Source organism: Pelophylax lessonae (assembly GCF_965119305.1).
Source record: "Pelophylax lessonae genome assembly, chromosome: 5".
NCBI lineage: Eukaryota > Metazoa > Chordata > Amphibia > Anura > Ranidae > Pelophylax > Pelophylax lessonae.
The window spans coordinates 227,740,966-227,754,222 of NC_138772.1; the positions used below are offsets into that span (position 1 = coordinate 227,740,966).

The window sequence follows — 13,257 nt, forward strand, 5'->3', positions numbered from 1 at the left end:
GGGTCCAGAACTGGACACACCTTGCCTTCCTTCCTGGGGACTGTAACAAGGTTTGAGTAAAACCCCTGAAAACATTCTGAAGTCGGAACCGGGACAATCATCCTTTGAAGTAAAAGGTCTTGCACTGTCCCAAAAAGAGCCTCTAAGGGACAGTCGCACATCGGAAGGAAGAACCTTACTGGAGGGTAAGAATGAAACTCGATCTTGTAGCTGGATCGTATGACCACGTGGACCCACTTGTCTTGTACCAGGGAAGTCCATGGGTCCAGGAACCAGCAAAGACATCCTACCACCCCAGATATGGGTGAGGACGCACCTTCATGCTGAAGGGGCCTTGTCCACGGGTCTGGAGAAGCTCTCTCTTGACTTGCCAGAGCAAGTTCGCTTGGATCCTCCAGAGGAGGTCCCGAAGGGCTTCAATCCCTTGTCAGTCGACCTTGAGGGACGAAAAACCTTATGAACCAAAAAGGAGGGTCCACATCTACGATGAGGGTCCTTGCCCTTAGTAGCCTGAGGAAGAAAGGTACACTTGCCCCTGTGATACCTTTAATGATGTCATCCAGGGTAGCACCAAACAGGCAATCAGTCAAAGCCTTTATAAAAGCCTGGTCCACAGACCAGCATTTGAGTCAAAAGACAGACCGAAGGACCACTGCCGAAAAACAGAGAGCCAAGCCACTAGGTGAGCCAAATTCATAGAGACATCACAGATAAACTTCAGCCCCTGGACCAGCTGGTCTGCAAACTCAGCAAAGGTAGGGGGGAGTCACTCCCCCTCCATGTCACGGAGCAAAAGCTTAGCCCATTCGGTCAGAGTCTGCGACACCGGCGCAATGGTGAATATCAGACTCAGTGTGGAACCAGCCAGGGTGCGGGCCATAGCCTCCACCTTCCCGACAGCTTGGTCCCTTAAGGCCGGGGACTCTTCAACCGGAATCATAGTTGCCTTGTTTAATCTGGAGACCAGAGGGTCCACCACCAGTGGAACAATCCACTTCTTAAGAAGGGACTCCTCATAGGGGTATCGACTAGCAACTCGCTTAGGGACCCCAAGGGGAGGCTTTGGTCGTCCCTACTCTTTAGTAACAATTCTGTCAAAATAGGAGAGGAAAGAGAACACCTTTTGTCGCTCTGGATGGCTTGTGAGTGCCTCCATTGCAGCTGCGTCCTCCATCTTCAAGGTCTCGCACACAGATACAATCAGTGCGTCCACCAGTGCCTTTTTATGCGTGGTTGCAGAAGGAATCTTCCTCACTATCTGAGGGTTCAGGGCACGTGGTCGCAGACCCAGCAGGGTGACCCACGTCCACGGCAGCTGAATCAGATTCAGAATCTAATGAGACAGATGAGGCAGAGGAAGGCGGGGTCGATTTTTGCCAGCCTGTGGCCCAAACACAAAGGACTCCGGGATCACTGTCAGAGTATCGATGGATAGTTGGGACCCGAAGGGCCCCGCAGCCTCAGAGGGGGGATAAGATGGGGGGGATGTTCTCCAAAGACTCCATGAGTCACCAGGGGGACCCCACAAGTGTAAAACACTGCTAAGGAACAACCCCCACCGATCTGGCAGCACCACCCGGTTGCCAGTCGCAGAGCACCAATTGAACCTCAGCAGAGAGGGAGAGGACTCATCAGACTCACCACCCAGCAGAAACTAGGAGAATCTGCACTGCACAAGCAGTGATCAGGAAATGAAAGGATCCAGGAGTCAGTACCAGGGGATGAGGAGGGGCTCCCACCGCTAAAAACGCCACCCAGAAGGCTCCACAGACATGGCCGCCACTGTTTTATATGGCAAACCACGCAAAATGGCCGCCAGACTACACAAACATGGCCACTGTGGCATCCCCAGGAGGGATCCCTAGGCCTCAAGGATAGGCATAGGCAGGACAGGGGGCCCTGGCAGGAACCCCTCCCCCCCCGCACAGCCAATCGTCCAGTTTTCGGTGGCACACCCCCATCCCCATCATAGCATCCTTCTCCCACTCCAGGAGGTGGACCAGACCACCCACACAGCCCCAGCATAAGTGGAAGGGGGGTAGGATGGAGGACAGATGAAGGGGGGTGCCCGACGGGGAGAGAAACCCGGGGGTCTGACAGCCCAAGGAGGGGCCCACATCCACCCCAAATCCCTCCAGGAGGAGACGGGGGACAGAACCTCTTCGCTATCAAAATGGGGGGGCTGTCAGCCAGGAGGAACGCTGCCACTCAGGCCGAGACCCAGTTGTATGCGACCTCGCATTTAACTCGCAGGCCAGCCTTAGTCCAGTGGGGCTATGTAGCGTCCAACCTAGCACAGAACTGCGGTCTACACTTGCTCGCTGGCCAGTGACCACTGGATCTAGATTATCCAGCCTGTCGTCCAGTCCGGCAGTTGAGTGTAGATCTCACAGAAAAAAAAAATCTGTCTAAAAAGCAAAAAAATTGCCAGGACTTAAGATCCCAGCAAGGAACTAGGTCCTTACTCCTGACTGGGCAGAAAAAACTGAGTACATATAGCAGAGAGGGGGCGTACACCCCCTGGGACTGCCCATGGGCGTAGCTAGATTCTTTTTTTCTGCCTAGTGTCCTACTCCTGTAGGGGGCAGTATAACACAATGGTTAACCTCCTCAGCGGTATTCCAAAGTGTGGCTCGGGGTTAATTTTCAGTACCATAAGCGGTAACCCCGAGCCACACTCGGGATTACCCCAGAATCATACTGACCTTCCCTGCGATCCCCGGCTGTCCTGCAGCCATCCTCACACTCTCTCCCTGCAGATGCCGGCACTTGCCTTCCGGTTCCCTTTCCTGCGAGCGTTGTGACGCAGTGGGGTGGAACCGGCGGCAAATTCAAAAATGTAAATACACTAAATGACATGATACAAAGCTGTGATCCTAATGGATTACACTGTATCATGCCATTTCACCACAGGATTGCACCTGGTGACTTTTCCAGTTCTTTGTGCCTGTAAAATTGAGAACGACCATGGCGTCCAAAAAGCGTTCTTTTTGCGCAAATGCGCTTTTAGACGAACTGGAAAACAGTGACAGCGAAACTGAGTTACTTGAAGAACTGAGCGATAGTGATTCATGGGAAAATTTGTCATCAGGTACGGATAGTGATGACAGCGATGATTCTGATGTCTCTTTCTGGCACATTGCTTGTGGAATTTGAGAAGTATATCAAATGATTCTTCAAAATTTACAACGGCGCTATGTGCCAGAAAAAGATATCAGAATCATCGCTGTCGTCACTTTCCGTACCTAATGATGAATTTTCCCATGAATCGTTATCGCTCAGTTCTTCAAGTAACTCCATTTTGCTGACACTTAGTTCCAGTTCGTCTAAAAGCGCTTTTGCTCAAAAAGAACGCTTTTTGGACGCCATGGTCGTTCTCTATTTTCCAGGCAAAAAGAACTGGAAAAGCACAGGCAGGGCACTGGAAAAGTCACCAGGTGCAATCCTGTGGTGAAATGGCATGATATAGGGCCGGTTCACACTCTTGCGAGTGCGGCGATCGCATGTAATAACGGAGCGCACTGCTCCTTCATTACATGCGATCGGATGTGTGGTGCGAATTCAGCCATACACTTTGTATGGCTGAAATTCGCACTGCACCCGCACAAAAGACGCACAGGACCCTTTTTTCCAGCCGCATCAGGATCGAATCGCACAGTGGTTCACACTTGTGCAATCCGATCCTGTGCGAACTGTCAGATCGCACTGCGATATGCGATCAAACTGGGGGTGTCGTTAAAATTTAATTGACACCCCTTGCGTATCGCATATGGCAGTGTGAACTGCCAGATGTGCGTTTGCGATGCGGGAACAGGCTGCAAATTCGCAGCCTTCCCGCATCGCACAAGTGTGAACCAGGACACAGTGTAATTCGTTAGGATCACATCTTTGTATCGGGTCATCTGCTTTATTTACATTTTTGAAATTGCCGCCGGTACCACCCCCCCCCCTGCATTGCAACACTCGCAGGGTAGGGAATCGGAAGACAGGTGCTGGTTTTCCGTGAAAAAACCATACCCGTAAAAATTCCATACCCTCATCACTTCCGGTGCACCTACGTCATTGAACAGCTGAGGAGCTGACTAGTGCGCATGCTCAGAGGGTATGGATTTTTAACAGTAGTGTGTGTAACGTTACACCGCCTCAGCTATTGCGGCGGTTACATTAAAACATCTCGGCAGCAATATGAGTCATCTCCGCTCCTATCCCTGTCACTTCCCTGATCTCGGCTAGTAAATATAAAAGCGGCGGCGGGTGTATGAAAAGATAAATCACGGAGCCGAGATCTCCGATTTCATACACCCGCCGCCGCCGCTTTTATATTTACTAGCCGAGATCAGAGAAGTGATAGGAGCAGAGATGACTCATATTGCTGCTGAGCTGTTTTAATGTAACCGCCGCAACAGCTGAGTCGGTGTAACGTTACACACACTACCGTTAAAAATCCATACCCTCCGAACATGCGCACTAGTCAGCTCCTCAGCTGTTCAATGACGTATCCGGAGCTATGAGCATGTGCACTGCTACGCTGCTCAGCTGTTACTGACATGAAGTGACGTGGGTATGCATTTCTCATGGGGTATGGTTTTCTAACGTTACACCGGTGTAACGTGAGAATTACCTACCCCGTGAGAATTACCTACCCCTCGTCACTTCCGGCCAGAAAGAGCTGAGCAGCGCAGCAGTGCGCATGCTCAGAGCCACGGATACGTAATGGAAGAACAGAGGAGCTTACTAGTGCGCATGCGCACTAGTAAGAAACGATCACGGTGTACCGTGAAATAAACCTACCGACGCGGCGCTTACATAAAACAGCTGTGCGGCAATACGAATCATCTCCGCTCCTGTCCCGGTCACTTCCCTGCTGTCGGCAAGTAAATATAAAAGCGGCTCTCGGCTCCGTGATTTATCTTTTCATACAGCCGCTGCCGCTTTTATATTTACTATCCGAGATCAGGGAAGTGACCGGGACAGGAGCGGAGATGATTCGTATTGCAGCCCAGCTGTTTTAATGTACCCGCTGCATTACATACAGTGCCGAGTACCGGAAGTGACGAGGGGTAGGTTTTTCTCACGGAACACCGGCATCAGCCGAGCACACAGCGGGAGGATGGTGGGGGATCGCAAGGTGAGTTTTAAAATATAAAACAACAGATTTCCATGCAAAACAATGTACCACTTTCAGCAAAGAAATCCTGACATAATCAGACCACCAGGGAGGTTAAGAAGATCAGGATCCGTGTACATCAATGAACCAAAGAGAAATTTTTTTACCAGCTTGAACGGTAAAATATCAGCCAGGTGCTAGTAGTTCCATTCCGTTCAGGTGAGGTACAAGAACAGGATTGATGTGTATGGAGAGATGACTGGAAACATTTCCCGCCTAAGGAGAGAAGGAGCGCGCAGAGTACAAGACTCATTTCACAGGCACGCATTGAGGCTCGTGCACGCTGGCAAAGAATCCCCGCATACCTTCTGTCACGCCAGAGGGGAAGAGCGACGAAAACGTTCCCAGCCGAGCAGCGAGCTCTGTCATTGGACGCAGAATGTAACCAATGGCTGATTAGAGGGCGGGTCTCTCTTGTTTTGACAGCTTTTCGATTTTTCGCTCTGGGACCTGTCAATTTGGATTTCTACAAGCAGTAAGTGAGTGAGTGAATTGTACATTGCTGTTTGATCATGGTGACATATGCAATGGTCTATGGTGCAAGTGAAAATGTAAGCAGAGCAGTCGGCGTGTTTACATAGCAGGGGACCTCTGTGCTTTCGGTTTGTGTACATGGAATGCATCTCTGTAAACATTCTGTTCTGTGAACGCTGTGTGCCTCTGAACTTATCATAACTATATACTGTACATTACCATCAGTCTGTGTTTACAGTGGATGAGACTTTTGCTGTAAGAATGTGATCTTGTTTGTTTTTTGTTTTATCTTGTTTTGTTTTTATCTGAAGTTCTGGACCTACTTTACTGAAAATGAGCATATATTAAAGCAGAACTAAAGGATTAATATTCACCTGTCCAAGAGTCCCTCGCCAGCATCTGCCGGTCTTCGGGCCTCTTCATTGGCCGGCGTTGGATGACATCACTCTTAAGCACGCGCAGGAAGCGGTCATCCCAGCACTCAGAGATCGGTCTGGTGCACATCTGCTCAGTTTTTACAGCATCGGTGTAACGTTAGAAAACCATACCTTGTGAAAATTCCATACCCTCGTCACTTCCTGTCACAGAACAGCTGAGCAGGCTAGCAGTGCGCATGCTCAAAGGTCCTGGAGGGTAGGACATTTTCACGGTAGTGTGTTGTAACGTTACACCGCATCAGCTGTTGCCACGGTTACATGAAAACATCAACGCTGCAACATGAAATCATCTCTGCTCCTACCCCTGTGACTTCCCTGATCTCGGCTACTAAATGTAAAAGCGGCGGGTGTATGAAAATATAAATCACGGAGATCTCGGCTCCGTGATTTATATTTTCATAGAGCCGCCGCCGCTTTTACATTTAGTAGCCGAGTTCAGGGAAGTGACAGGGGAGGGAGCAGAGATGATTTCATGTTGCAGCCGAGATGTTTTTATGTAACCGTGGCAACAGCTGATGCGGTGTAACGTAAAAAAAACCCTACCCCGTGAGAATTCCCTACCCTCCGTAGCTTAGAGCATGCGCACTGCTAGGCTGCTCAGCTGTTCAATGACGTAGGTGCACCGGAAGTGACGAGGGTAGGGATTTCTCACGGGTAAGGTTTTTTCACGGAACACCGGAAAAGACAGTGAGCAGGTAGGTAGGAGCATTTTATTGCAGAAGAGACATTGCATGTCTCTTCTACAGTGGGTACGGAAAGTATTCAGACCCCCTTAAATTTTTCACTCTTTGTTATATTGCAGCCATTTGCTAAAATCATTTAAGTTCACTCTTCTTCCTCATGAATGTACACATAGCACCCCATACTGACAGAAAAACACAGAATTGTTGACATTGTTGCAGATTTATTAAAAAAGAAAAACTGAAATATCACATGGTCCTAAGTATTCAGACCCTTTGCTGTGACACTCATATATTTAACTCAGGTGCTTTCCATTTCTTCTGATCATCCTTGAGATGGTTCTACACCTTCATTTGAGTCCAGCTGTGTTTGATTATACTGATTGGACTTGATTAGGAAAGCCACACACCTGTCTATATAAGACCTTCCAGATCACAATGCATGTCAGAGCAAATGAGAATCATGAGGTCAAAGGAACTGCCTGAAGAGCTCAGAGACAGAATTGTGGCAAGGCACAGATCTGGCCAAGGTTACAAAAAGATTTCTACTGCACTTAAGGTTCCTAAGAGCACAGTGGCCTCCATAATCCTCAAATGGAAGACGTTTGGGACGACCAGAACCCTTCCTAGAACTGGCCGTCGGGGGAGAAGAGCCTTGGTGAGAGAGGTAAAGAAGAACCCAAAGATCACTGTGGCTGAGCTCCAGAGATGCAGTCAGGAGATGGGAGAAAGTTGTAGAAAGTCAACCATCACTGCAGCCCTCCACCAGTCTGGGCTTTATGGCAGAGTGGCCCGACGGAAGCCTCTCCTCAGTGTAAGACACATGAAAGCCCGCATGGAGTTTGCTAAAAAACACCTGAAGGACTCCAAGATGGTGAGAAATAAGATTCTCTGGTCTGATGAGACCAAAATAGAACTTTTTGGCCTTAATTCTAAGCGGTATGTGTGGAGAAAACCAGGCACTGCTCATCACCTGTCCAATACAGTCCCAACAGTGAAGCATGGTGGTGGCAGCATCATGCTGTGGGGGTGTTTTTCAGCTGCAGGGACAGGACGACTGGTTGCAATCGAGGGAAAGATGAATGCGGCCAAGTACAGTGATATCCTGGACAAAAACCTTCTCCAGAGTGCTCTGGACCTCAGACTGGGCCGAAGGTTTACCTTCCAACAAGACAATGACCCTAAGCACACAGCTAAAATAACGAAGGAGTGGCTTCACAACAACTCCGTGACTGTTCTTGAATGGCCCAGCCAGAGCCCTGACTTAAACCCAATTGAGCATCCCTGGAGAGACCTAAAAATGGCTGTCCACCAACGTTTACCATCCAACCTGACAGAACTGGAGAGGATCTGCAAGGAGGAATGGCAGAGGATCCCCAAATCCAGGTGTGAAAGACTTGTTGCATCTTTCCCAAAAAGACTCCTGGCTGTATTAGATCAAAAGGGGGCTTCTACTAAATACTGAGCAAAGGGTCTGAATACTTAGGACCATGTGATATTTCAGTTTTTCTTTTTTAAACAATCTGCAACAATGTCAACAATTCTGTGTTTTTCTGTCAGTATGGGGTGCTATGTGTACATTCATGAGGAAGAAGAATGAACTTAAATGATTTTAGCAAATGGCTGCAATATAACAAAGAGTGAAAAATTTAAGGGGGTCTGAATACTTTCCGTACCCACTGTATATTAAACGCCTGCATCAGTGCTCGTTGTTTCTTACAGCGGACCATCTAGCCCCGCTTTAAAGTATATTTAAAGGCAAAACTTTTTTTAGTTTTAAGCATGGTGGAGAGGGATTAGAACATCTGTCACTTTTTATTGCCGTCTGTGTCCCCATTAAAGAGATTCACTCTCTCTATTTGTCCTGTTTACTGTTATCATTGAAAGTGAAAGTAAAAGAAAATACCAAATTTTGGGTTGTCCCCAGGAAAGTAACAGAGGGGAAATCTCCCAATGGGGACACTAGTTCTGGTAACTTAGGGGCCCCAAGGAATTCCTTTAATTTTTAGAGATTTCCTCTCACTTCCTGTTTTGCTATGGAACTGGAAGTGAAGTGAATTCTCAGCAATGAAAGACAGATGGCGCAACAAAAATCTGACAAGGGGTATAATCTTTCCTTGCTTTATCCAAAATGGGGAAAAAAAAGTTATGCCTATAGTTCTACTTTAAGCAAAGGTGTATTGTCCATTTAGTCTAGGTTCATATCATATTTATACAGGTGTGGGACTGTGTGTTATTTGTACCGTGTTCCAGCACTGCTGTTTAGTGGATGCATGGAGGTGCCGTTAATGGCACCACCACCCATTGGAAGCCACTTAAAATAGTCTCATGTGCGGAAACTCATAGCACCCAGCTGTTTCCATGCAGCAGTGATCTTAGAAAAGGTCCAGGGAACTTTTCCCTGCAGGTACAGCAGCCCTTTTCAAATGCATGATCTACGGTGCCCGCAAAAACACAGCTGCAGGGAAACCCCATAGATGCAAACTTAACTTTAATGACCAGGTTTTGTTAGTTTTTTTAACGTGTATCCAAAACCAAAAATGTAATTGTGACAGTATTCGCCGTCACTGGAATTTAAAGACAGATAAGTAATGGTTTGGATTGCTTCATATTTGTCAGCAATATCTCCATATAGAAATATTAAGATTTATTCCCATTTGCCATGAAATCTGTAATTCCTAAATGCTGTGTATATTACATATCTTTCAATGTCAGAAAGGTTTGGGAGGGAATGTGGATTGCCCTGTCTTAAGGCTTCAGACGGCTCCATTGTTCTGTGTCTGGCTATTGTGTACATTGATTGCCCCCTGGGGCTTCTGTCTCATTACCCATAACAGTCCTTCTAATCAAGCTATCGGACCAATCCCTGCTGACTAATTTTCAAGTCCTCATTTGCGTGGCCAGGAGGACCTGAAGGAGGACTACATGTACTTTACAATTGACCAATAGGAAAGCGGTTGTTGGGGGCGGGATGTTCCAAATTCTGTATAAAAGTGTGTTGTGTACTTCCAATAAAGTTGTCCTGTTTGAGCTTACATACAGCCTGCCTGGTGTTTGTTCTAATGGATTCAGAACGGCACATAACTGTAGTTCAGGTCCCGGAGCCTTGGATGAGCGAACCATCAGACGTTGCGATCTGTAAGCTGACTCACTAGTAGCAGAGGAGTGTCGGGAGAGCGGAAGCGAGCGAGCAAGGGTCGCGTTACAGTAATATATTGCAGCTTACTAGTCCTTGGCATGTTGACTGCTTTCATTTTTCTTCCTAAGTTTCTTTTTCTTTGTTTTTCACCTGGTAATCCTAAAAAAACTCACTTCCTGTCCTTGGGTGTCACTTCTTCATGCTAGGTTCACACTACTGCGGGTGGTTGCGATGCGGGACATAATGTAAATGGCACCTGTTCCTGCACCTGCAGCCACAGCCAAAACATGCTGCTCTGTTACAGACACGTGGGGTTTCCATTCATTCTTAATTGCATCCCCATCTAGGTGTGAGAAATCGCATGGTGCTTTCCTTGCAGCTGCTTTTTGAAAAAGGTGTAGGGACCCTTTTCCTGCATTTCCCGCAGGTACAGCAGCAGATTCAACACATAGGTGTAAACCTAGCATCAGTGTATCTGTGGGGGAAACCTGGTTTTCACCCACAGCCTGCTCTTCTGATATGAACTCCAAACATGTACATACACTGATCAGCCATATTATGACCACCCACCTTAACACGTCAAGGCATTGACTCTATTAGACCTCTGATGGTATGCCATGGTATCTGGCACCAAGCTGTCAGCAGCAGATCCTTCAAGTCCTGAAAGTTGCAAGGTGGGGCCTCCATGAATCAGACTTGTTTTTCCAGCACATGTGAAGGCCAAGTCAACACCCCAAACCATTCTTGAATTGATCAGACCAGGCCACCTCCTTCCATTGCTCCATAGTTCATTTCTGATGCTCAATATATTTAAATTGTTTTTTTTTTTTTTTTTTTTATATAATTTTTATAGCTGTAAACATCATTGTCAAAGCAATAGGCATGTGTCAGGTACTCCTGATGAAGGTATCTGGGGTCATTAAGAACCTAAATATCTTCTTTGCACTTGAAAGCATTCAAAACACCAAGATCGACATTTTTGAATACTTTTGATTTTCAAAAAATTGCATCGTTGACCTCCAGGTAAACCAAAAGTGATGTCATGTCATCGCTTCTGGGTTACCATAGCAAGGAGACCCAATCAAAGCCAATTTCTGCTTTGTATGGGTCTCCGACTAGTCAGCAGATGTGCTGGCTAGTAGCTCAGATCTCCCAGGTGGGATCCTGAACTCCGAGAGAGCCACTGAAGGCGGTGGGAGGAGGGGATGTCCTCTGCTGCAGCTTGTAATAGCAATCAAGTGGCTAGTAACTGCTCTGATCCAATTGCTATTAAAAGAGAGCTGACCATCGCCTCTTAAAAACGGTACTGCAGGCATCACCCCAGTACAACCACTTGAAGTCAAATAGCGTCCCAGGTACGTGATTTGGCGGCAAGTTGTTAAAGTGGGAAAAAAAAGTTTATTTAAAGTGGTTGTAAACCTCGGACATATAAACAAAGCATATCCCTCTGCAATTTTACTTGTCTCAATTAAGAGCACAGTATAATTTCTGTCTGCTGCTTTGTTTCTCTGCTATTTGCATGAATCACTCCTGACAAGTTTTCAAAACCAAGATGAAAAAGGTGGCAGGGGAGGGATCTCCAGAACACAGCTCGTGATTGACAGCCTAAGCTATGTTCCTGTGTGCTGTGTGAATGGGCGTGTGTCTCTTCCCACCAATCAGCTCTCAGAGCTCCCCTCACTGAGCTCTGCAGTGTGTAACTTCAGCTCTCCGCCTTCTGTTTTATGAAAGCTCAGACAAGATAAATTCCGGACTTTGAATGGCTGTAGAGAAGAGAATATTGCAGAAAAACAGGTACAGCTTATGTAGGAGGATATTTTATACAGAATAGATAGGAGAAAGGAGGAAGCAACATTTTTAAGAAAAGCAATAGTTAGGCTTTTTTTCACTTTATTACTGAAAAAACAAAGTATGACTCCTCTGTAAAACCTGCTGTTCACAAGTTTTTTCCTAAACGTCTTTCAGGACAGCACATGAGAGATTGTGGCCCCTCCCACTGACTAGGGAAACACCTCTTCCACCAATCTTTTAAAAGGAGGCTTCTTCACACCACATATTAGCCTTTGTGTGTCCTCCAGCCAGGAGGGAACACCTGGTGGGAGCCAGGATCTCTTAGGTGTTGTCCTGGGAGACTTGGTTCCTGCCTCCACCTGTTTTTTTTTTTTGCAGGAGACTTACCGATCCTCCCGGGTACAACCAGCGATGGAGGTCTGGTGTGCGGGCTCCTTCTTTCTCTTCAGTGCTCGGGGAGAGCCTGTACTGCATGTGGTTGATGTCCCAGGGTGGCGGCGATCTGGCAGGAGGCCTTGGTCCGCGTGGAGGCCGATGGTGCGATGTGATGCAGGCACGCAGCGCCATTTCTGGCCACAAGCACTGGGGGAGGAGGCAGGATTGGGCTGGTGGAAGAAGTCACCTGTTTTGTGTGCAGTACAGCCAGTGATGGAGCCAGGCGCAGCTGCAGTGGGGACAGGCACAGGAACCAGCAAAGCTCAGGTAAGGGACAGCTGTGGGAACCCCTTTTACTCTGAGCTCTCCTTTTTTTCCCCCTGGTGGCTGGGGCCTGTCTGGGCACTAGGAGTCCTGATACACTTTCTGTGCCCCTGTGTGTAGCCTTGGAGGATTTGCTAGACTCATTGGGGGTACTGTGACTGTCTTGTTTGTTTTGGCAGTCAAAATGAGTGCTGTGTGTCTCTTCCCTCTTCTTGACCAGTGGCCAGTAAGATCGCTTCACCTTTTGGCCAATCGGGAAAGGGGTCTCACAACCCTCTTCCTGATTGGCTGGGAGGAGAATCAGTGTGACAATAGCGAATATTTTTTCGACTATTGCCATACAACTGGGTGGGCTCAGGGCGCAGTGCTCTGTGCCCTGAGCCCACCCTTTTTTGAAGCCTATTAGAGCCTCTGGCTCTAATCATGTGCTTCAAAAAAAAAAACCCCCTACTGGAATCCATGCGTCCAGCGCCCTGCATGTAGATTAGGGGGCCGGACGCATGGATAGGGGGAGCTGCGCCCCTAATGGACGGGCCACCACTGTTGCTATGCCAGGAATGCATTGCTGCTCTTGTTATGGAAGAATCAACGTCATGATTGCCTCAGTTAAAAAAGAGCTTGACGCCACCATTCAGTCCATTCGTGCATCTTTAGCAAACCCCCCAGTGAGTCAGGCATCTACCTCAGAGTCCTCACAAGGCCCACCGTTCACCCCTCTGGTGGATATGGATTTGGATCTCATTTCCAATGAAGATTCAGAGGAAGAGGAAGGAAAGGGAGTGGAAGATGCACCCAGTAAATATAAATTGTCTTTGAATTAGGTGAATGTATTAAGGCAGTTTATGCTACACTTGGTTTGGGAGAAGAAAA

At 47.6% G+C, this 13,257-nt stretch overlaps 1 protein-coding gene across 2 annotated transcripts in view; it reads left to right on the forward strand.

Moving 5' to 3' along the window:
• The first annotated feature begins 5,514 nt into the window (after window positions 1–5,514).
• Window positions 5,515–13,257, forward strand: part of TPPP (tubulin polymerization promoting protein) — a 72,762-nt gene continuing 65,019 nt past the window's right edge. Inside the window, exon 1 of one of the 2 annotated variants that reach the window (XM_082259600.1) lies at window positions 5,515–5,646. The gene's annotated coding sequence lies outside the window, so the exon portion shown is untranslated. The remainder of the gene's footprint in view (window positions 5,647–13,257) is intronic. The other variant, XM_082259599.1, reaches the window with a different exon arrangement.